The 25,962-nt window shown below is 39.7% G+C and overlaps 1 protein-coding gene across 3 annotated transcripts in view; it reads right to left on the minus strand.

Moving 5' to 3' along the window:
* LOC119657143 (ras-related protein Rab-40B) overlaps positions 1-24,153 on the minus strand; it is a 39,677-nt gene extending 15,524 nt beyond the window's left edge. The window contains exons 1-3 of one of the 3 annotated variants that reach the window (XM_038063915.1): positions 23,428-24,153; positions 7,270-7,597; positions 7,154-7,216 (exon numbers count right to left, since the gene is read on the minus strand). The gene's annotated coding sequence lies outside the window, so the exon portion shown is untranslated. Of the gene's footprint in view, positions 1-7,153; positions 7,217-7,269; positions 7,598-7,726; positions 7,911-23,427 lie in introns of those variants that run through there. The other 2 variants (XM_038063917.1, XM_038063916.1) reach the window with 2 other exon arrangements.
* Positions 24,154-25,962: the final 1,809 nt, after the last annotated feature.

The following is a 25,962-nucleotide window of genomic DNA, read 5'->3' on the forward strand; positions in this document are numbered from 1 at the left end:
ACATTCGAGCAATGTAAGCTTCTCGAAAGGTGCTGAAACATATTTTAGCAAACTAGCGACAATGGCACGTAATGGAAAATGGCAATCATAGTACATCTCCTGGCTCATCTGATTAGGACCTTGCCACAACAAAGTACTTTCCTGCCCTGTAAACCGAATCCAGAAAACGAGATCATAGAGCTAGTAGTCAACCATATCGGCCACGGCATTGACGTTTGCAAACCCTGCATCAATTAATGTTTCGTTGGACACGTACCTCTTTTTTTTTTAAGGAATTTCTGCGAATTCATTCACAAATAAAAAATAAATGAAATTTTTCCCACAAGTGTTCATGGTTATGTACCTAAAAAAATCTGACAAACTAAATATAAGATATAAACATTCTTTGATATCTTATCTGTACTATACATATTTTTCCAAATGCTTCGTAATTTCAAGTGCAGTTGCATCTTCTGATATTATTAAACAATGTCATTGTATACGTTTCTGCTGATAGGAATAGGGTGGATTTTCTGTTGATATGGTCGGCATTAAACTTCATGCTCCTTCCTTCTCTTCATTTAGAATTGTTTTGGGACCAGCTGTAATTTGTGTAAAACTGCCCAACGATAATGACTTAATCATTTCATTTCGAGAGAAATTTCCAGGAAAATGTTGATTTGCAGTTAAGCACTTCTACGATTTTTTAGTTATACGCTTGCCATGTTGATTCTCGATTATAGGTAGGCTTATCGATTTTATGATAGCCGTTTATTTGGGAAGCAGTTTTTACAATCATTCGTTCGTTGTCAATTTGGTTTTACCGTATTCAATACCATAAGTCAACAATACACAGCATTTTAAAGAAAACCTTTTTAAAATCGATTTTCTGTCTGTCACATGTGATTTATTCGGAAATGGTTATACCTATTGAAAATTTGGTGGACATGTTGGGACTGTATACCCCCATGCATGTGATGGATAATATTAGTTTCTTGTATTGAACACTGTCATAAAAAGTTGAAGAGTTAGAGTTAAATCTCTTCATCAAGATTGAGTTTTTTGCAACGGACCAAACCGATGGCAGTCACATGACTTCAGGTGTGTACTGGTGAACCTATGCCTCATCTCAGATGTCTATAAGACCAAGAAAATAACCTCTGGCAAATATCTAAACAAGCGTTTCCTAATCAGGAGAAAGAGGCCGAAGAGCTGAGATCATTGAGAATCTAAGTTCCTTTCTGATGATGGAATGTGTACTCTCATGACTTACACCTTCTGAAGAAGCAATCTCTTCGACGGCGGGGGCCGGTCCCCATACAAATTCTCCCTAAATACGTGATGGAAGTTCAAGGACATCGATCGTGACTTTGATTTTCCACCATTTCGTGCCCTACAGAAAAATTTTTATGTCACTTGTACACGCGGGTTTTGAAAATTTCAGGTCGATCGGTGAACCTTTGTTCCGAGTGATGAATTCTGACAAATTGAGCAATGTAATTTAGAGAAAAATCCGTCTAAAGTTGCCGGTATGTTCACATCGGACAAAGAGGGGTTACGCCAAAATTCAAAATAAAAATATTTGGATATTTTCTCCATTTTGATCCTTTGAGTATGTCATTCTTAAAGTGTTAGTTTAAAAAAAGCGCTCCATGCTCTGGCTCCGTTTCAGGGTCGTAGCGTTTCAACGATTTCGACGATTTGAGATCTGTGGTAAACTGACTTCAGACCAACCATTTCAGTGCCACGTTAGGCTAACCGCTTCCGTGAAGACAGTGAACGCATAACGGATGAAACACAATCAACATTAACTGATGGGCAAAGCATGTATGTGGTAAAGAATTTGCTCAGTTTAGTTCATCCAGCAATATATGTGGACATATATATCTCCTGCTATCGGGGTGTAAACCACATTTCGTCTGCTTATTTTAATAAATGCTTTCCTTTTGCGTATTGTCGCAATTGATGAAACTAGGGCTAAGGACCTCGAATCTGAATTGAAATCCAAATCAAATGAGCGGAGAAGTCCATTCTCTCTTTGATACAAAAAGTTTCGGCGAACATAATCAAAAATAAAACAGATAATCTTTTGCTAATGATCTTTAAGAAGCTATTTTAGCATACGAAGTTCCATGTGGATACGGGACAGAAATAGCGTATTTTCGCGCCTTCTTGCAGAAATCAAAATGACACAAACAATGTACTAACTCCCTCATTCGTGAATCACTGGCTTTGTTTGATAACATGTAATGTTTTGCGTCAGAGTGACTGGGAAGGGTTGACTCACGTATCTACAACACATAAATAAATCCAGCCGAATTCGAATTGTTCCCTAAGTTGAAAAAGCCTATACATGGGCAGCAGTTTCCTTGCCTAAAAAAGATTTCTAATTACGTTACTCAGCATATGGGCAGAACTGGTGCCCTGACAGACATAGTAGATCTGTCTACATGTTGATGCCAGTTCGCAACGGAGGGCTTTATAGAAGGAAAGGAATCCTGCTTAAAAGAAATATTAACTTTAAATAATAAAATAGTGTGCATTTAAATGATCCCTGAACTACAACTGAAGAACTAAAAAAGGAACAACTGGTTCCTGAAATACTGTTCCAAAAACTAAAAAGGAAATTCTTTCGATTAACATTATGAGAAGTAAAAATCTTAAGCAAAAAGTTTAATGATAAATCAGAACGATTGTCTGTACCCTACGATAAAAAAAATACCGCGCATGACAGAAGCGGCTATTTTTCTTTTCAATTTAATGTTTTTTTTGGGGAAGGGTAGGTGAATGCATTACGCATACAGTGTTGGACTCCCGGTTCGGTACGTCGTCGGACTAATCGAACTAAACGCCTCCCCATCGTCAGAGAGCTAGCCTGGAACAGGCCACATTACTCCGGGCTAGTCTCCAAACTCTCCCGCCTTGCGGAGCCTTCAAATCAAGGAATTCCTTTCACCAACGGGAGGGGAGAGGATGAAGAGAACTGCCAGTTCAAGGAACTCTCTGCCATCCGGCTCCTCCACCGGTCGAGCTCTATCTTCTTAGCAGCGAGAAGGGCCCGAACGTAATGGGCAACACAGCTCCACCTGTCAGCACTCCTCACCATCTCTTCGACAATGTTGGCTGGAGAGAGATCCCCTGTGTTTAAATAGAGCTGGTGACGAACCCCATCCCACCTTCTACAAGAAAAAAAAGTGGGGTAGGAGCCGTCCACAACTCCATTGCAAAACACACAATCCGGAGATCGCGCCTTTCCAATCTTGTGCAGGTAAGACTGAAAACGTCCATGCCCACTTAAAAATTGGGTAAGGAAATAGTCAGTCTCACCATGCTTCCGATCCAGCCACGCACCCAAGTTCCCGATGAGCCGCGCAGTCCATCTGCCTCTGGTTTCATTTTGCCACGAGGGCTGCCACTCGCCTAGCGTTTTTAAATGACATACATACATCACCAATGCATCATTAGTACCTGCCTAGTGTCTGTTTTTTATTGGTAAACTTTTTACCTTTGTCGCATTTTCATATGGACACTTTTGTTAAGTAAAGCGTTTGCTTGAAATTTTAGGCTGCTAACAAAATTCCATGTGCTAATGCTTTGGAAATGTTACAAAAAGCCATTGAGGAGTTTGCTGTCGGGCATAGGAGTAGCATAAAGATTTTATAAGTGGCCATATAATGAAGGATTCTCCTCGTTCTGGACACTTATCCATTCCAAACACCGAGGAAAAAGTCAAACAATTAAAGGAACGATGCTCAAAAATCACATGATATGTACAATTTTCGAAATGAATAATGGCCTCACTTTTGTGAAACGCAGAATGAGTGATAATGAGACGTGGATCGTTGAGTTTGACATGGAGGCAAATCAACAATCGTCAGAGTATTAAAGGAGGAGGGTTTGATGCAAAGTGCTGGTCTCAGCTCTCAGAAAAGAGATAAATAAGATATAGTTGGAGTTATTCCACTATGCTAAATCCTATCTGATCTCTCTTGGGGACAACAAGATCCTTTCGAAAAAAAAAACGCTATGATATCTGCGCTCTACAAGAAACTCGACGGTTTGGTACCAAAACCAACCGACATAGAACGCGAATGGGGTAAACATTTATATACCATCTCAGAGGGTTTCACTTTTCACTTCTTCACCGCGTACGCACCACAGGCAGATCGACCTGATGGGGTTGCTTTCTGGCAAGTTCTAGAAGCAAAAACCCGTAACGTGCCTGCGGATGACTATATTATCACTGTAAGCAACCTTAACGGTTATGTGGGTGACAAGGCAAACGGCAACAGGTACCATGGGGTAAAGCGGTATGGAGCGTGCAATAACGCGCATGACCTTGTAATTATGAATACATGGTTTATCAAACGGTTGTCTCATCTTCCTACATTTCATACTGGGAACAGCAAAGCGTAAATCGACTGTATTCCCATAAAACGTCGAGATTTTACCACCGTCACTGACTCCAAAGCCGTTGATTACCGTCTTACAAATCCACCCACCGAGGAACGCACTGGCCCGCGACGATTTAAAATTAATAAATACTTATAAAGACGATTTCGTAAGAAAGAAGAAATGATCTCATGCGATAACCAACCATTACCAATGTAGGAGAATTGCGGAACGAACACGAACCACAAAGTGGCTTATGCAGTACTCGCGGTCACCAAGCCACGTAAATGGTTCATCAATCGAGATATCCGGCTTTGGAATGACGAAGTCCAATAAAAGAAACGCCTCTACCACAAGTTTCGCAACGATAAAACGCTTGTCAATTGCCAAATTTACAAAAATGCCAACCGGAAAGCAAAGGAAGCGATCGCTATCAACCAAGCGGTCCACTACAAAGATCTATACGATAAAGTGGACAGTCGGGATGTCGAGAGAGATCACGCCGCTGACACCAATGCACACAGGATATTGAACACTTCTGTTGAGTTAATGACAAGAACGATACTTTGCTTACCGACAGACGAGTTGCGACGGATAGATGGCGAGAATATTTCGAGCAGATCTCAACGGAAGAATTTGTTCAATCTCAAATTCCACAAGTATTGTTGACATTTGGAGGCATTCGATCCGAAAAATAAAGTTCCAAGTGTGGCAGGTATATCAAAACCGCTTCGTATCTCTGTCGGTGTTCAAAATGGAAGCGCCTTATCACCACTCCTCTTGGTTATGGTTATGGGCACTGTCATACGGGACATCCAATGTGGAACGCCCTATATACTGCTTTATGTAGATATTTTCCTGGCGTATCATAGCAAAAATAATCTCGAGTAACTTGTGCAAAATTTGAATGATCGCCTCATGCAGCACGCTCTCAGATTGAAGCGGAATAAAACTAAATTTTTGACGTTCGAACCCCATGAAACAGGCATTGTCAATGACAGTGAACTGAGCGAGTCAAGTATCTCGGATCAATGTTCAGCCAATGAAGAACTACTTTATGAAATTATTTCACCCATTAGCGCAACCTGGATGAAGTGGCGTTACACAATTGTTATTCTTTGTGATCGACGTATCAACGAACGTCTCAAATCTAAAATTTATCGTAATGTCATCCGCCCTGTCGCCCTCTGTGGTTCTGAGTGTTGGCCGACTATAAAATGAACGGCATTTTGCGGTAATGCAAACGAAGATATTGCGTTGGGCTAGTGGCATGACACGGTTTGATCACATCAGAAATGAGGATATCGGCGATCGATATGGGGTTGTCTACGATGTGATGGTCATGTAATTCGCGCTAAAAAGAATTCGCTTGCCGAGATTGGTCTGAACGCCGAAGTCGATGGTAAGCGACCAAAAGACTGACCGCGGCTTGATGCGCTGGATAGTGATTTGAAGGCCTCACGACTACATCTAGATCAGGTCTTTGATAAAATAAAATCTCACAACCGATCACGCTTGTGAAAGGGACAAAGGCTAAAGAAAAAGAAATTTTTCAATTAGTGGACCCTGCACCGTCTGATGAGTTTCTAGATACAACATTTTTTCAGTATATCATTTGAAATTATTTGAAAAGAATGTTTCTGTCACATTTCAACCGAGGAACGATTGTCTGTGATCATGAACGTATAGTAATAACAATTAGCACAGCATTTAGTCTGATGATAATGAATCTAAAGCACAGTATCGTTGAAAATCAAACGTCAAAAAATGTATAACTCTGAAAAAAAGCGACTGTGTGACTACCCTTTCTTCAACATAAGAGTGGACGAAAGGCATACAATGTTGAAAATTAATGAATTTGTCACTAACTTCAACTTCGGTTCGACCTTTCGTAATGGGCAGATGTGCGCATTCTCGCTAGTGCATTGTTTTGCCGTGGAAAACGGTGAAAATCCAGCATCGGCTTGTTTTACTCTAAAAGCCAGATCTCGTTAGTGTAGCTCACTAAAGCAGTGGGAATTGAGTAATGATTATGTTGAAGTTTCAATTATTCCTACTTTAACTTTGCTAGTGCATCCTTTGAACACTTTCGCTAATGCCTATCCTTTTGATGCTAAATACTCTTGTTAGTGTATATTTTCTTAACGTGATGGTCACTCTCATTGGTGCATACTTTTAAATATGTTAAGCACTCTCGCTTGTGAACCATCCTAAAAGTGTTAAGCATTTTTGTATGTCCACAAGGTGTTAAGCACCCTTGTTATTGTGCATTCACGCGGCGAAGGGCATTGGGAAGATGATATTACGTTGACCTGGATTTGTGTATTGAGCCAACGAGTCGTTGATTCCATCAACGTAAAGCACCAAGATCTCTTTTGCAACATTTTGCCACCTGTGACAATCTAAAAAATAAAATCATTCAAAGTTACCAATTTATCTGGTAAATACATCTAAACAATCACCGAAAAGATGTCAGGAGAGTTCGATATCCTCTTGCAAAGAAAATTAAAACTGTGGAAGTTGAGTGATTCAATCATGTTGTAGTTACAGTAAATATAATGGAAAAACCAGAAGGAAAGGTCAAAAACTTTTCATTTTCTGCGGATAATTCTCGTAGTGCAAATTAAAAAATGTCCTGCTTACAACTCAGCAATCAGTCACTTTCTCGGCGTCAGACAAACGTGAACATTTGCACACCAAAGTGCAACCTAGTTTGTTCAGCAGTGAATTCGGTATCGCTTGGAGAACACTTCACTACATCAAAGCAAAAAAATGTACGTAGCCAGTTTTCAACTCATTCAGTATTCTTGCACTCATTTTTTGCTACTTGCAACACAATTATGAGCTAAAAAATAAGCAAAATTATAAAACAAACTTTAGAAGCTACAACACGCTCACTTGAATAAACAACTAGAACATAACACACAGTTCATGGACTAATTGTCGGAGCAATTTTCTACATCGTTTTACTTTCTGATGGTCGGTCATTCGTCACTAAATCAGCAATTTCATCAGGTACGTGGTATTCAAACGCATTCTTATTGTACGTGTTTACGCAAGTTCACATCGACATTGTTTTTCCACATTACTCTTCAGAGTTCTTGATTGCAAGTAACTAATATGGTTTCCCCGGGTTCCAGCCAGTTCAGGAATATGAATTGATGGTTGGTCGTCTGAATTTTCGAGCCCCGAGAGCCAGGTGGAATATTTGCCAGTTGTAAGCTTTCTGAAAAGAATCAATACATGTGAGAGCACATATATGTACGTGCTAATAAAAATCGAGAAAATTTGAATTGCTAATGACAATTAGATCAGATTCAAAGATCCAAAAGCACTCGAATGACTGTGCCCTCACCTCACATATTCGTCGTGTATAAACAAATCACAAGCCTACACATACCGCGGAGTTATGTGTCCGTATATAATGTTATTAACATTCATTCGTGCATTGGCACTCAAACTTCTTGTCTTTTTTACAGTTCTGCAGAGCGCTTGGATTCACTTGACTGATTTTCTCAAGTCGTGGGCTACATTAAATTGTGGTTTTCCAAGTGAAGTCCAACTAACAAAGATTGAATTGTTTTGCAATTGTTATTCGTGTGATAATGAAGAGCTATTCCATGTAGTTCAACCGATTTCTACCTCACTTTGCATTTTCTACCTGCACATAAATTTTTCTTGGTGCTTGTTCAAGGTAACGCAAGTTAAGGGGACATATATATATATATGTTGGTGGAGAAATAAAAAATGAATCATGGGAGAACTGAATGTAAATAAATCAAAGTCAGAGAAAAGATGTTATAGAAATGGAAAAACGAATGAATAAATCATGTATGACATAATCATCATAATCAGAAAATGAAAAATGGTTATTATAATTTGACTAAATATAATATGTAAGGAAGTTGCGATCTGAAAGGCTCAAGATGAAATGTTAGCAGGATCCAGAGGAATCAGAAGGGATACCTTACCTGGAGTGGAACAGATATACTGAAGAAAGAGCGTAGTCTTCCCCAACTAAGTAAACATTCATTTGGAAAACATACCGTGCTTGAAGTTTCCACACCATGCAAGGATTTAAATGAAGCCGCCCACATCCAGGGCAAAAGAATAGATGTATTCTTTGGAGAAAACAGTTCAAGCTGTAAGAGTTACAGGAAAGATACATGGTAGAACATCTCGTCGATTTTGTTGATAAATTGCTTCAAGCGTCTCTTACGTGGACAATATGGAGCAAGCGGTTTTAATGGATTCAGATCGATGCAGCGCCGTGTTAAACAAAGGATACAAGGACTGAAACTTGGAGAAGATTATACGCTCTGCAAAAATTCAGCTAACCCAAATCAATTCCTACCATGAAAGACCGCTCAGCATGTTATTTCACAGTCAGCTTCCGGTCAGGCATAATGAGATGACTGTATCGAAATCTTGACAATAATGTATCGGTTAAAGACTATACTCGTGAATCAGAGTTCTGAGAATGCATCAAGTAAAATCCAATCCACAACTAGCTTCGTGTGGGTAAAATTCGGTGGCATAATTATTCCTAACTGGTAGAATTATATTGACGGAATTCGATAACGGATGCAATTTGCAAGAAGCTGCCAATTGTAGCTAATTTTTGCACAGTTACACATAATATTAATGCACAAGGACAAAGGTCTAAATTTCGTTAGCGAAAACTACTTTCACCTTCACATTGTATTCGAAATAAAATATGAAAGTTTGTTTAGCAGATGAACAAAATTTTAAAAATGTCCGGTTAGATCGGTGCGGTATACCAAGAACGCAAATAGTATGGACTACAACGGAGAGTGACTCACCAATATATGTCGACAATATCCTCTTGATTAGTGTGTTGCCGTGCTAGAAGAGTGGCCCACAAGAAGATGGAGAAAAAAAGGTGTCGGTGCATTTCAATTCATGAGACTTAATTCCACCGCTCATGAAAAGTCCCAAGGTAGGAAAAGCGATACGTCTATTGACGTCCTCTCTACTGCCTGATATCTATACTAAATTCACCTTTGATAGTAATTTCGTTAGAAAAAAACATATTCTATGTAAAACCAAGCTCAAAGAGTTTTCACCGCGATTTATAGTATCCACAATAGTCAGCAAAAAACTCCCACAAAGAGACCAAACGCAAATAACTTAAACTTTTCAAAAAATTAACTTGCACATTTTCCTTCAATTTAGACGAAGATAGGAGTTTTGTTAAGACTTTTCTGCAATTCGCCTACAAATAAGCAAGGTCTACAGAACCGCAATAATGTACAACCGCTTATATCAGTATACCAGCGGTTGGATGCTAGTACGGGTCCTGGCGCAATTATGAACCCCGCAACTATAAATTACAAACAAGTCGGAATACCCGAAGCTGGACGCACTCTCTGGCCCAGGAATTGATATCCTTGTTCATGGAGGCCCAGAAGTATTTGCCGGTGACTAACCGGTTTGTTGTCCTGATGCCGGGGTGCGCCAAGTCGTGAACTGCGTGGAACACTTCCTTGCGAAATGTGGCCGGAATGTATGGCCAAGGTCCCTTTTCCGAGTCTTCGACAAGAGATCGGGTCTCACGGAATCGGGGTTGGTGCGTCTGCTGAGGGACAATCTCCGACGCATCAAAGCGCCACCACCCACTCGACACTCGCCCATACCTGCTTGTTCGCCCAAGGAACTGGACACATGCACGCACGTGCTGATCAGGACGGATGCCGTCTGGAAGCCGCTGCAGCCTCCATATGAGGGCCCGTACCGCGTTCTCCAGAGGGGAGAACATTTCTTCCAGCTCGAGATCGGTGGACACAAAAAGGCGGCCTCTTTGTCCAGGCTGAAACCCGTGTGCGCCCCGAAGCAGCGTCGAGTCCGCTTTATGGATTAACGGGGAACGAAGTTCCGGGTTCCGTCGCCGAAACCCCCTAGGTTTCGTCTGGGGGCGGAGTGATGTGGCGCGGCAGGATCTGCGGCATTCGAAATTTATTTCGAATGTTGCGGATGCGGACGGGTAGATGGCGCGGAACTCTCCACTCACTCATTTTAGAACGCACCAAGGGAGTGGAGAATTAGCGGTGGAAAAATGCCGTTGGTTGGGACAGTAAGGAGCGCATGGAAATAAGCCGGTCTCTTCTGTTTCCAACCGCGGCGGTGAACACAACTAAAAGTGTGTGTTTTTTAAAAAAGGCGACTACCTAACTGATTGAAATCGATAATACTTTGAATGAAATTCTGGTTTACTCGGACGACTATTAATGAAAACAAATTAAAACTGACCTTCCTTGCTAATTATCGAAATTTGTATATATTACTTGGGTTATAAAGCATTTGACACTGAAATTCATTGCGAAGAAAAACAAAATAAACTTTATTACAATTCCTCTAAAAATCAAACACATTTGTTTTCTCATTCATCAGTGATCAGTGTGGATGTAACTGCGACTCCCATTTCAATTAATTATTTATATAATAATCTGGGTGTGATGGTTGACACAACGTTTTGAAACAACAGTTTAAAAAGATACCACCGACGTTCCGCAGCGTCTAATCGATTGGCAACAAATAAAGACTTGATTGTTGGGTTGGGCCTCCTCTGATAATTGCACATTTAACAGGCTAAACTATGAAAATATATTATTGAAAAATGATGTGATACCAGTATTCTGGGTATCCAAACCATACGCCGAGCGAATTGCATTTCCGACTGTTACGTAATCCAAGCGATATGTCCCTTCGATTTCGAATAACCAGATTCGACTGTATTAGGATACAAGCTAAAAGCAAACCTGAAGTAAGAAACATAATCGATCGACCATCTCAGGTCATAATTTGATATGACATTACTTGAAATTTCACAATAGACTCGAACTTAAAGTGACGGAGGGGACTTACTCTCGTGCTATTCAATATAGCGATGGACCATGTTCCCCTCCTTCCATGATTTTCTGGATCCGTTAAGAAATTATTTGAAACATAAAGACTTTTAGTGATATGACCTGCAAGCCTTTCTTACCAACTGCCTCAATTGACCAATTCCAATATTGATCAGTTAATATTTTTAATATGGCTATTTTCAGCAAAAAATATACTACTAAAATAATTTGAATTAATCTACTGTACTGCCAGTGGAAAGTATTAAGACCCTAGCCACTTGATATACAAGAGATAATAACCTTACCTTACAATTGTTGATTTAACAGTTAAGTAGGGAAAGAACCCGTATTGAGGTGACTCCAACAAACAAAGTGGCACAAAATGGTCGTTGGAAACTCCTGGTTTGTACGGAAAGAAATCCTCAAAAAACCGTAGGTCTCTTAAAACGAAACTACTTTCATGAGTGTTCCAACGCTCCGCCTCCGAAGCTTACCGAGAAACCTACATTGCACCACTGTTGTTTTGCGCCACATGTTTATGGGTGGACCCATGCGTTGGTCATCCTAGGATAATGTATTGCATGGCAGAGCCAATAATGTAGTTGCCATTATTTCTTAACATATGATCTACACTCCTATCGTATAATCAACACGTCTATGAATATTTGACATGGTAGACTGAACCTCTCCACATTTTCAAGTCATTGGAGCGTGCGGAACCCACCGCTAATAAAAATAAAATGTATTGTTAACGGATCGTGCTTTGAACTTCGAATACCTCCAAGATCACCGGCACCCGACATTTTACGCATCATAATATGTACTTCTGACTAGCGGTCAAAAGGAACGAAATTCTCAAGGCCATTTAAAACCTTTAAATATTACACCAAATTTATAATATGTATAATCGATGATGCAACAGTAGAATTTGGATCTTGGCCACGACATCTATTAGACCATTTAATTTCAAAGTGTAATGGTACACTAGAAGTTAATGGGGTTAGCATTGTTCTCGTCTGGGATTATTATCCCCATTTGACTCAGGTTCTCCCATTCACAGCTAAGTCGATTGATATTCGAAATCCAATCAACATGCAAATATTTATGTCACTAGTGTCCTGTTCGGCATCTGGAGAGCGAACAACAACAGGGAAGAAATTACTATCGATTATTTTGTTAGAATGTACGTAAACGCTATAGGTTAGTAGCTATCTATATGACCAATAATTTTTTCGTAGTCTTCCTTTTAATAAAGTACCTGTAGTTCCACGTAGTCTGTAATCCTATTCGTTACGAATGGGACTCCCACTTTCATGCATATTTTCCGATAAGTCTCCCAAATGATAAACTTTTTAATTCTTCTTTTGTAAAGGTAAGTTCTGGAGAACCCAGAAGAAGGGGTGAAGCCACACTTTACAAACCAGTTTCATTTCAAATATTGATCCAAAATAAGGATAAGGAAAAGGGTGAGAGAAAAAAAACCTCACCATTGGTCCCCAAGGCAGTGTTTATCCATCACATGTCTGAACAAGATGTTCTCAATACCCATCAGATCACGATTGCAGGAAGTCTCTCATGGACTACGCATATAAAGCCTCTTTCTGCTCTATCAAAAGTATCCGTTAGTGCGTAACACTGTCTAATTGATCTGTTGCCTTACCTACTTACCCTGCTTCAAGGACATGAGGACGCACGCTTCGAAATAAGTAAGCAATAGTCCGACACCGAATTAAGTTTCCTTCAAGCAAGCCTGCCAGAGTATAATAGCACAATGTCGCAAGACAGAGCAGTACTCCACAGGACCCCACCAACTTATCTCGCTAACCATCAGAATGTCGAACCTATGTATATTCCTAAAATGTTCGCTTGCTTTAGAACAAGCCACGATTATAGGAGATTTTTGATGAACATTGCGGCTAGCACACGTACCCTATGCCTGTTCTTCTGCTATGCTATCATCGTCCATAAGATCCCCATAACTTCTCAGGGCGATTCTATGGTGAAGCCTCAGGAGGACATAATAGAGATTTGCAAAGTATATAATGCAAAAAAATCGAGATAATAATTATTATTTGAGTCAATATATAAAACCCATATGAAACCCCTCCCTCCTCCAAATTAGTCCAGCAATAAAACTAAAAAAAACAAATTCTCCACCTCTCCTAATTGAATAGGACGATGTCGGTTTCAAATTGGAACCAGGTGACCATTATTAAAACATTTAGACCTTCTGGACAGGTTATTGGAGCTTTTGGATCGATCTGCGTCATGAAATTCTCCGAAATGAGCTAGATACTAGTGGAAACATGCCTTCTACTATCAGCGTAAACGTAAAAATTGCAGAAATAGAAAATCGAGTGAATAAATCATATATTTATGAATAAATTAACATAGAGCTATAAAATAAGAAAGAGTTACTATAATTTGATTGCATTTTAAAAACGAAAATGAAGCTGAAGATGTGTCCAGACTAATAAACTACTCGAGCTCATAAAAATTCAAACTCAATAAAAAAATGAACGTCTTTGTTGAAAATAAATTTAAATATTTTATTCAGCCATGCTCATCTATCAGACTCATCTAAACTGTTCGCCCGAGAGCCCAGCTGCTGGGCAGAAGCTCCATCAATTATTGCTCCAGCAATCAAATTCTATTGTTTATTTTATTGAAATAAATTGTGCAAACCCGTCGATTTTTTTACGAGCCAACTATGTGTCTATCGATTGCTTGCTATTTTATTGTATCTCTTTTCGACTCCTGAAGATTCAAAATCTCGCACCAGCTAATTGGTTTAATGTTGAGAAGTGATCAATTTGTTTTTATTTTGATCGTGGAAAGAATTTAAATCACGGCATTAAAGGATTAAATTTGGCGTTGTTGACTTCAAGCTGATGTTCTAGATGAACTAGCTTTGGACTGAATAATTTACCTTTTTTGTCTGTCGTTGAAAAGTGAAGCGTAGTAAAATGTTGGAGAAATGGTCCACATTCCCTAGATTTCTCACTATCAGTTTGCAACCAATCTTATCGGAACTGAATTGAGTTTGATAAAATATTTGTCCCCAATACACCTTTTTTTCAGAAATTAAAACTCATACTGATAAAGATACACAGAAGTAGGAAAAAAGTGAACAATAAAGCGTTAAATTTTTTGCTATTATAGAGGTTATATGCTTCCCATATTGCCAGGAGCAACGCCGCAAACCCGTCTCATTCTTTAAGTGATTAAATTAAACCTTGCGAATACCCTGGCCTCAAAAACGTTGATAACAAATTGCTAAAGTCACTCTGAATTGCTTTTCAGAATTGTATAAAATTAGATTCCAGGTTTCATCGCGCAGGTGTTGCACGGCAAACTTTACACAAAAAATCCCACATCTTAGGAAACAATATAACACAAGCATGAACTTTAAAAAAAGTATCAGATTGCTCAGTTGTTCAACTTTGTAAATAAAAGATCTTCACATTCTCGGCTTACGCGTATAGTCTTCAATGAAAAACGCCTACAAATAGTATCAGATACACAATATTGCAATTAAATTTGGAAACTCGTTGAAAAAATATGAAGCTAACCATATGGACGAATTGTTGCCCGAATTCCAATTTGGGTTGCCACAAAATCTACAATTTAATTAATCCTTATTTTTCTCTTTTGTTACATTGACTAGTCGAACAAAAATTGACCCACACAGAGAGTCTAATACAAAATGGCAGAACAGACGAAAATATCGCAAAAATTCTTTTATTTATTGGGTTTTTAAGTACGCGCGCGACGTAGTATTCACTTATTTACCGGCGAACGATCGTCAATGAACATTTAAGGAAATCCCGGAAATACAAAAACTTTTCTTGAAGAGTTATCAGACGACTTAGGGGGAATTCCAGTGTTTTTTCCCATAAACACGGCGGAACATAAAAGTTATCACCCGGAATGTTAAGTAAAACTATTATAGCATATTCCCAACTTTGAAATTGACTGATAACCCCCTTAAGTTCATCCCAGGAGTACTAAATTTTGCAACAGCATAATACTGCCAATAATTAACGAAAATATCTGACTTTACCCCTCCTCAGCCCTTTTTAAGGTTGTTTGAAACAAAACCTTTTTAAAATCGATTCAATTTCGATCTGTTCGTCTGTCGCTTTACTCGAAAACGGCTGAATCGATTATCACGAAATTTGGTGAAAACATGTGGTCTGTGTGCCCCTTTACATGGAGCGAGTGGCACCGTTTTATGTTGAGTTTTAAGGTGGTCCCCATACATGTGAAAGGAGGGTGTACATTTTTTTTCACCGAATATGGTCATGTGGGGTATCAAATGAAAGAGCTGAATTGGTACTTTTCGAAACTGGTCTTTTTTCTGATATTGGCTGTGCCCTAAAAAGTGAAAAATAATCCTTAAAAATTTAAAGGCAAACCAACTATTATTAACGAAGTTATAGAAGGTCAAAGTTTCGCATGTTAGGTAAATTTATTGCACCCTAAGACGAGTTTGACGTCATCATCATATAATGTAAACTGATATGAACGACGGGGTCAATGGGGACATTTTAGTTTTCCTTTCTTTGGCCTTTTTTAGATATTTATATATCAATGCCAATTACTCGAGGTAGATATGCATATATATATATATGTATTTGCTAATAAAGCTTGCAGGTAGTCACCAATATAATAGACATGTGTGTACCTGGTTACTACCGGTTTTTATTTTACGTACATAGCATATATATGTAAGTGAAAATGCGGTAATAGACAATGTTTATGCAGGATGAACGCATTTATATTTATGTCGTTGAAATGTATGTACACATGTGTATCTCGGAGTTTGGCAAAATATGACAGAATATTTTGATTCTTCACAAAAACTTTATACCCGAAGTGCTCAGCTTCCAGTATTCCGACCTGTTTGGTATCTATTATGGATGAACTTCTTCACGTTTGCTAATAATGTTGAACTCCTAGTGTAAAGCATATAAGGTTGGCTATTATCAATATAGTTCTATCACGATCAAACTGCCCTGTATCAGCTGACAGAGGAACTACGGGATGCCATAGAAACAAAAAAAAAATGCACTGTGCGCGTTTTTGGATATCGAAAGAGCATTCGACAATACATCGGACACAGAGATACAAAATGCCCCGAGCCGCAAAGGAGTGGGAAACACCCTGGCATTGTGGATGGGCAAAATGCTAGAAAGCAGACAAATAGAAGTATCAACAGGTATAAATTCTATTGTCATGAACACCACTCAAGGCTGTCCACAGAGGGGGATACTATCGCCGCTGATGTGGAGTATGGTAGTGGATGAACTCCTGGACATGTTAACAAATACTGGAATACTAGTGCAGGGTTACGCGGACGACATTGTTTTAATCTGTAGGGGCAAATATGAAGATACCCTATGTGATAGAATCCAAACTGGACTAAGGGTTACTAGTGTCTGGTGCAGGAAGTTGGGACTGCAGATCAACCCAGCCAAAACCACCATAGTACCATTCACTAGGAGGCGTAAGCTTGATCACCTGAGAGCCATAACATTACATGGTATGGAGTTGAAACGAGAAACAGAGGTGAAATATTTGGGAATTACGCTAGGCCAAAAATTACTATGGAAGACACATGTCGGAAAGCCACAAGGGCTCTGATGACTTGCAGATCCATAGCAGGAAAAAAATGGGGTTGCAGCCCGAAGATACTACTTTGGATATATACTGCAATAGTAAGGCCAACGATTACCTATGGAGCGATAATCTGGGCAGAAAGAACCGAACTCAGCACACTAGCCAGGGAATTACATTAACTCCAAAGGCTGGCTTGCGTGTGTATCAGTGGGGCAATGAGGACATGCCCAACGGCATCCCTGGAGGTCCTTCTGGGATTAACCCCTCTTCATCTGCACATACAGATGCAGGCAAGGAGGGCAATATTCAGGATGGCCGCTAGTATGAGTGAGGCGGGGAGCTGCCTAAATCGAAGGAATATGATATTCTTTCTAGGCGGTATACCGAATTACTGATACCTAGGGATAACATGACAACGAGGTTTTACTTCGATAAGAAGTTTGAAACCCGTTGGAATAACAAGGCAAACTGGGAGAGCGTGGCTGCGACATACAGCTTAAACCAGCAACTGATTACTTGGTACACTGGCGGATCCCTCATAGCAGAATGAGCGCGTGCCGGTATCATTGGTCCAAGGAAAATGTACTTTGAGCCAATGGGCAGGTACTCTAGCATATTCCACACACACATACACTCGGCTCGTCTGGATACTTTAGGTTCCAGGCCATGCTGGGTTGGAAGGCAGCGGACAAACAAGCCAAGAAGCTGAAACGTCTGGAAGTAGGGAACATACTAAAATTTCTAACGATTATAGGCCTGCTTGATATAGTATGATCAATAGGTACATTATAACTAGTAAAAAGGGCACAATAGTTCTTCAAGGACGCGCCGTGCGACTTTCCCTTAACAGAATAATAATCACGATCAAATTATTTGCTTGAATGCTCTTTAAAAATAGAGGGCAATTGAATTTTTAATTAGTAGTAGTATTTTTTAAATAAAATATTAATAAATAATATAAAGAAGCTTCTAAAAAATCTCCAAATATCCTTTTGTACCTTTCGCATATTTTAGTTGCCTCATGTATAAACTTTGCTGTGTAGTTTGTTTGCGTTTGGATGCGACTTTGAGGCTATACCATTTGCTATGCAGAGATACCATAACAAAAGGGCGAAGTTGTTTTCAATTGAAGAAGAACAGCAAAATAACTATCATTTCTGGAGAATTATCTTCAATATTAAATGTAGATGAGTCAAGGGAAAAATTGCAAAGGAAGATAAACAACATAAGTAGGTTAGTTTGCCTCAGGTTTAATAAAAACATTCGACAAAGTCGGTAAAAATCGCAGGGAATACATCCGCACTACACTTTTCGGATCGTACGATATGTGTAGTTGCCAATGGACCCTATAAGCAACGCAACGTAGCCTGGACCAAGTGGACTTTCTCAACCTATACTCATTAAATTCGGCTTTTACGCCGCTTTGTTACCACATCAAAATGTTGCAGCTGAAATTTCCGATTGCGCAGATTTTTCTGCAACTTTTTCATTTAACATAATATATCGTAAATTGGAAGTTTAGATGAAGAGTTAAATCTAACATGCAAATGAGGATTCGATGACAGTACTAGCCATAACCAGTGCACGGTCACCAATGACGCATCAAGCACCGATGAATATTTGTTTCTTATCATTATGGTGCCACTGATATTGGTGAGTAAGAGAACTGCAACTGGCAAAAAAATAAGTCGGAAACCAGAAGCTCGACGCTTATAATGAAACGACCATATGAAAGGTTTAGTTTGTTTGTTAGATAAGTATAGTTCAGTGCAGAAGTATCCCATTTTCACGTAGTCCGTAATGTATATGTATATTTAGCATGTCAAACTGTTTCTTTAGTGTGATATTGTTATTTAGTATTTTGGGTTGCAATAAAGGAAAAGACACCTTTGAGCTACTATAACTTTGTTAGTAATAGTACGATTTTGGCCAAACTTGGGGATATCATGCTTCATACTGTAGCCTTTACTACTGCTGACTCATTTTTAAAACTCTAGAATCAACTTAAGGGGTTTTCTAGTCAATTTTCCAAGAATAAAATGTTATTAACTTAGTTTGAGTAGATATCGATATCGCAAATATTTTGAGGATTAAATTTTTCTTTTGGTTAGTTTCTAAATGAATATATTTGGCCAAAAAAATTGTACAACCACATTTTGCATGTATGACGACCCCCTTCAAACTCAACGTACAAAAATGTGACTTACTGCATTCTTGGGGGTTCACAGTTTCCACCTTCTCACTAAATTCGGTATAGCCGCTTCTGCGAAAAGTACATGCCATACAGAAATATGGACAAACAAACATTGAGTCGATTTTAATTAGGCTTCGTTTTGCAAACAAAGCCTTAAAAAAATCATCAAAAAAAAATGCAAAGGTGATGGGAGTTGAGCAAAAAAAGAAGGAAATTGTTCTACTCCATACAAGCGAAATTAGTTTACACAGCAGTAAAAAACGAGGATGAACTTCATGTTGTTCATCTTGTTGGATGGTAGTATTGTTAACGTTTTATTTGCCACAGACGTCATTAGCTGTCAGCGGTCAATGGTGACCATGAAAATAAAGCCACCTTGATTCGCTTTTTCCAACATTTTTGTTTGCAAAATACGGGCTATCAAATGAAAATATTACAATATTATAGAATAACACAAAACAAATTTCAGAGAAAAATATTAACATTTAAGCCGTTGGCAGGAAATCTCCCGAGACATCTCCAAAAAAAATCATTTTGCCGTAACGGCTGTAACTCATCATCTGGGGCCAAAAAAAAATAAAGTGATTCTCTTGGAATATGAGCTTCCCTAGGTAACGCTGTCAAGTTTTTCTTTTTGTAATAATTTTTCGATTTTTGGTAACACTAGAAAACGCAAACGCACTTAAAAACTCAGCATATTTGCTACTGTAAAAAAAAACTTAAAAGAACTCGCGTACCAACTTTCAAAAGGATCGGTGCAATAGATTTTAAACTACAGTCGTCACCGACTTTGAAAACGTAATGTGTGGGAAATTCGCTTCAACAGATTGGCCGAAGCGACTCAGATCTTCAAATTCATGTTTCTGTTAGATTTGCCCCAATCACTCTAAAAATTTGGTACAACATTCTTAAGACGCTGTGCATTTAAAAAAAAAAAAAAAAAAAAAAAAAAAAAAAAAAAAAAAAAAAAAAAAAAAAAAGGGGGAAGTGCCAAGAAACATCTTATGGAGCGATGAGACCAAAGTAAATTTAATCAGTTCTGACGTAGTACGTGTACGAGACGTTACGTTAGAAAACTAATAAATAAAGAATTAGCTACAAAATATACAAAAAGTACAGTAAAATATGAAAGTGCAAACAGTTATAGGAAGCATTTTCAGGGTAAGGAGTTGGTCAGATTTGCTGGATTAAAGAGAATTTGAATCAAAAGGGATATGTCAACATTCTCGAGAATGTGACGTTATCCTTTGCTGAGGGTAATATGCCTTTAAAATGGGTCTTTAAGCAAGATAACGACCCGAAACATACAAAATGTCTTTATTGTCATAACCCTGTCAATCACCGTATCTTAATCAGATTGAGAATTTATGGAATGAATGATGTGAAAAATTCCGTAGGGAGGTAAAATATCTGAAACAAAACACAATTATGAGAAATAATCCAAAAAGAGCCGTCAGCAATATCAACAGAACAGCGTGGAGTTTATGCCAATATATTGTGTAGCAGTAATCGACAATAAAGGTATACCTATCATACTACTGTAAGAGAATTGCAAGTTAAATAGAACCAATTTTTCAAAACAAATTTGAATTACACCCGAACTGGTTAAATATGTAGTCAACCAACTACACCAAGCAGTTCATCAACTGATGTTCAAGGTGTGGGACAGCGAATCAATGCCTAACAAATGACAACGAGGCATTATCTGTCCCATACATGAAAAGGGAGATGTCACGCAGTGCAGCAATTACAACGGCATGACATCGCTAAGTCCCGTCTATAAGATATTCTCGGCTATATACGCTCAGAACATCATTGGCCCATACCAAAGAGGCTTCACTCCAAGAAAATTGCACAGATGAAATTTTCTCTCTGGGGCTAGAGATGGGAAAACTGTTGGAATATGGACATTGCATCATCTTTTCATCAACTTCAAGGTCGCCTATGATAACATAGTCAGGGTAAAACTGAGAGAATTCGATATTCCAACAATACGCGAGGCCAGATAAAACCAGCAGAATCACTCTCTCATTTGACATCAACAACGGTCTAAGACAAGGGCATGAGCTATCATGCGTCCTCGTTAACCTGACCCTGGAAAAAGTGATCCGTGATGCTAAGGTAAATGCGAAAGGCAAGATCCTCTTAAAGTACATCCAACTACTGGCTGCTGACGATATTGATATCATGGGAAGGACCACCCCAGACGTACAAACTGCCTTCATCCAGATCACGCAGGCGGTGCGAGATCTTGGTGGGCACATCAATGAAGGCAAGACGAAATATACGGGGCGACGTCAGTACCAAAAACCAACCAACAACATCAAATCGCACTGATCAAACGAGAAGAATAAAGATAGGAGAATACAACTTTGAGAATGGATTCTTAGCAAGAATCCTCCGAAGAATTTTTGGCCCCTTACATAAGGACAGACGATTCCGTAGCCTAAATAACGACGAAATATTTGAGCGACACCATGACCATCAGGTTGTGGATAAAATCCGCCTCAATAGGTTGCGATGGACGGGTCACCTAATCCGTATGGATAAGGATGATCCTGGATGGAAAGTCTATAAGGGCAATATCTATGGTAGAAAAAGAAGACGAGGCAGACCCTCCCTGAGATGGAACAATGGCCTAGGACGGGACCCCAGACGAAACAAGACCGGGATGTCTAGAGTTCCTTGTTATGCCTAGACCGGATACCAATTGTTGCGACGTTGATAATGACTAACCATATTTTATCTTTTTAAATATGTTTCTGGAAAAATTATTCAAAAACGATTTAGGTTTTCTTAAGAAGCTCTATTTTTATGACCATCACTCTATATACTAAGAAGCAATCTCGTTTCAATTTACCAACCATGCACAGTTAGAACAGGTTATTTGAATGTATGCCGCACATGAGCTACCAACTGCCTACAAAAAGTGACGAGTTCAAGGAATGATCAACATACTCGCCATTTGCAGCGTTTCTTTCATACCCTCCTTTACCACGGTTGGGCTACAGTTTAAAATTAAACCCTACCGTTATGACACAAATCGCCCCAATTTGAGGCATCCAGAAGACAATCGCTCAAATCCTTTAACGGGATTAGAAAAAATAAGCTTTTTGTTTCTTCTACATATCCTCCCCATCCTCTCCCTTTACGAGGTAAGAGGTTTACCATGATGATACCAAAAACTGCCCTCTTTGAGGGGCCATAACATTTAGGGGAGTGACTGCAACGAGTTTTCAGGATTCGAAGAGGAGGCATCTCCCCCTTGGCCTTCTGTTAGTTTTCCATCCTCCACAGAGATAGAGTTGAAAATTCAACCTTGACCATTACTTGCGATTATTGCACGGCGAGTTCGATCGAGAAGAGCCGATCCCGCTAACAAACGGAACAAGGCTAAAGGAGAAGAGTCTAATGTTGAAACCAAGTGCGTATCACAAGTTCAAGCAAACGAATCAGCTCAGTTTCCTGGGTTCTACTAGCGCCGGAGTAATGTAAATGCATCCTTCTGGGATAGCTTTCTACAGGCACAACTGCTTCAATGAAGCCGAAGTTCTTTCGGGAGAGTTATATATCTTAACCACTGTTAATAATGTACACGAAAAAACTAATCACACCAAAGAGAAATGGCGAAAACGCCGTTAACCCCAATATACCCAGGCGGAACTTTAAGCTCGTACATGTTTATATAACATGTAACGATTCGTAATCAAATTGATACGTCATGAGCTCGGCTACTTCATACTCATACGAATATTCGCGTCCGTAAGAATCAATCGTTTCAGAACATTACCAAAATCGACTTGCCTTCCGAGCCCAGGAAAACCCGACGTAAACAAAGAAACTGTTTACCCAAATACGCCGATCATGTGCCCCCTTAAACTCCGATCGGAATCGATGTGAATTGAGACGATGATTGCCCGTGTCAATAGAAAATGGTATGCGCTACCGCGTAACACCCATCGCCTCCGTATCGACTGTCTAATAGCAAGTGCTTAGGCTCAGCTACTTCGACACATCGCTTACATTTTAGGAAACATTTTTCAAACGTTTTTTTTTCTGTTTTCTTCATTATCGCGACGTGACGGCGATGCAATCCGCTCGGTCCGCCGCGAATATATAACCGGAAATTTACATAGACAATTTACACGACATTTCCTGTGCAAGCATTCATTGCGCATTCCATCCGAGTTACGACTACGTTCGCGAGTTTCCCTCTTTGGGTAAACTGTTGAGCAAGCTAAAGAAAAAACCTTAAAAACCAGAAATCTTAAATCTCCGTCACTTTTACTTTTCAATTGATGGGGACACAGCGCTCGCCACAAAAACAACGTATCCAGCCTAGAAAAAGTGACTCCGCTCAACCTGCACACTTACCCGCTCTGCGAATCGGTGACAAAAACAGATTACGCCCGTCTGGACCAGACACACCGCTCGTTATAATTTATTCAGCAAAATCGAAATTGATTTGCGATTTGTTTACCAGAAAGTTTGCAATCATTTTCTGCCGCTCGGGGGAACTGCGGTTATGACGACGTTCACATGTACCGAATTCGAAACGAAGGAACAATGCAATTCCCGTCTTTTCACATTATTTTCTGCGCTAGACGTGAATGTAATTCGCGCTTTTCTGTAAATAACACGACGACGATTCGTCACACGGCACAAACTTGGGAACTGGCAAAACAATTTTGCTGGCAGCCGATTGCGTTCGAAAAACTATTTTTTCCCACAAGGGCGGAAAATCACTCCTCTCCCGTAATTACTCTTGTGTATATATTTTGGTGCGCCTTCGCCGAGCCACAATTACACTGTCGAGCCTGAATTATTGGGGGATGTCACACGACCGTCGCGTTTTCCTTTCGCACGTAATTCGCATTAATTCCTAGTCTGGGCACACAAAAAGCTACCGGGCTAATTGGACGTTATAAATTTTCACAACTTGAGGTATTTGGCGGTTCGATTCAATATGTACGTATAGTAGGAAGATGCCGACCGACTCAGCAAGAAAACTTTAACGCGAAAACTGCAAACTGCAGAGATAACTTTTGAAGTCGCAAAAATCGTCTTCTGTCGAACGGAATGTCAAAATGATGTTATTTGCGGGTGGTGGTGCTGTTTGTATGCAATGAAGTTGGCCGCAGCCTTAGGAGAACGACTATTTCCAGTTCAGTGGATTGGGCGGTGAAATGATATTCGTTACTTTGATTTTCAGATGTGGGTTACTATAATGATTGATCACAGATTTTATAAATAATATATTTATTGATTGGCAATATTATATATGTAATCACCTTTCAAAATAGTTATGACATCACAAGAATGCTTTTCTTTTCTTTTATGATTATGCAAAATCAGAATACTATTACTTGTAGCCAGTATTGATGAACTAATAGGGATACATTAAAGAAAATCAAAATGTTTAATATTCCAATCAAGAGTGATAATAATGCGTGGATCCCACTTAAACACAACACGCATAAACGCAAATTCTTTGTAAATGCATACATTCTTTGAGTCACATGCCTTTTCTTTCAAATTTGTTCTACAATTTACTTGACAATTGCAACACGTATAAATGCAAAATACTTAAGAAATTTTTGTCAAATTAGTGGCACGCCATGTGTTTAGATACGCAATGCATTCAAGCTACTTCGCAATGCATTCAAGCTACTTCGCTAAACAAATGATAGCAGGCTCATGATATACACATATGCATACCTTTTTTAAGGTTTTGTTTTGCAAATTATTAAAATCGGTTCAATGTATACCTTTTTTTCTTTTTTTGAGGAGGTGGAAATCTTCAAAAGACACTGGCCGGGGCACGCCACCGTGTGGGATTCTTACCCACTAAAACCACCCCCGACTCCTCCCAAGCCCCGTGGAACCACCGTACGATATTACATCACGGGATGGAGTCAACTCATTTTAGCTTGGTCCGCTTTCGTCTCTACGCGGGGACAGTGGAAGAATACATGCTCTGGGTCCTCTGGGGCTCCATCGCAGTTCGGACAATCGGGTGAGGTATCTAATTTAGCCAGGTACTGGGGATATCCTCCATGCCCCGTGAGAAACTGAGTAAGATTATAATTAATCTCACCGTGCCGTCTCTCCAACCACTCCTTGATGGCAGGAATGAGCCTCTGTGTCCACCGACCCTTTCCCAAGCGTTCCTAATCCTCTTGCCATCTATTTAAAGATTTCTCCCTTTCGACGTTCTTCGTCTGCGATCAAGAACAGATAGACTTCGCATTATATGTATTCGTCATCTCATATGCCAAGATGTCAATGGGCATCAGTCCAGAGATGACGAATGCTGCATCATCTGAGGCAGTCCTGAATGCCAAGCATACCCTTAGGACTGTTCTTCTGTAGACGGAACTCAGTTTATTAGCGTTAAATGCAACCTGCAATGAATCGAACACACTACCCTAGCTATAAGCAACCTGGCAGCATGCCGTGGCCTTCCCACGTTCGACATCATCCTTGCCAGAGCCACACTTGCTGGATGCTTTGTCATAAACATACTGCACGTGTTGCTTATAGCTAAGCTTCCCATCTATCATCACTCCCAAGTATTAGATAGCAGGCTTGGAAGTGATGATATGATTCCCAATTTGAATACGAGCAAAATTTCTTTTACGGCGCTTGGTGATGAGGACCGCTTCCGTTTTCTCCTCCGCAAGTGTCAGACCAGAACTCTCTAACCAATCGTTAACAGCACTGATCGTTTCGCATGAGTATAACTCAGCATCTTCGAGGTGCTTTGCGACCACAACCAGCGCTATATCGTCGGCGTAGGCCACCACCGCGGCTTCCTCGGAAGAGGAAGATTAAGTACATCGTTGTACATGATACTCCACAGGGCCCAGTATGGAGCCCTGTGGGACACCCGCAGAGACAACGTACTCC

The sequence above is a fragment of the Hermetia illucens genome, chromosome 5, assembly GCF_905115235.1.
Source record: "Hermetia illucens chromosome 5, iHerIll2.2.curated.20191125, whole genome shotgun sequence".
NCBI classification, from domain to species: domain Eukaryota; kingdom Metazoa; phylum Arthropoda; class Insecta; order Diptera; family Stratiomyidae; genus Hermetia; species Hermetia illucens.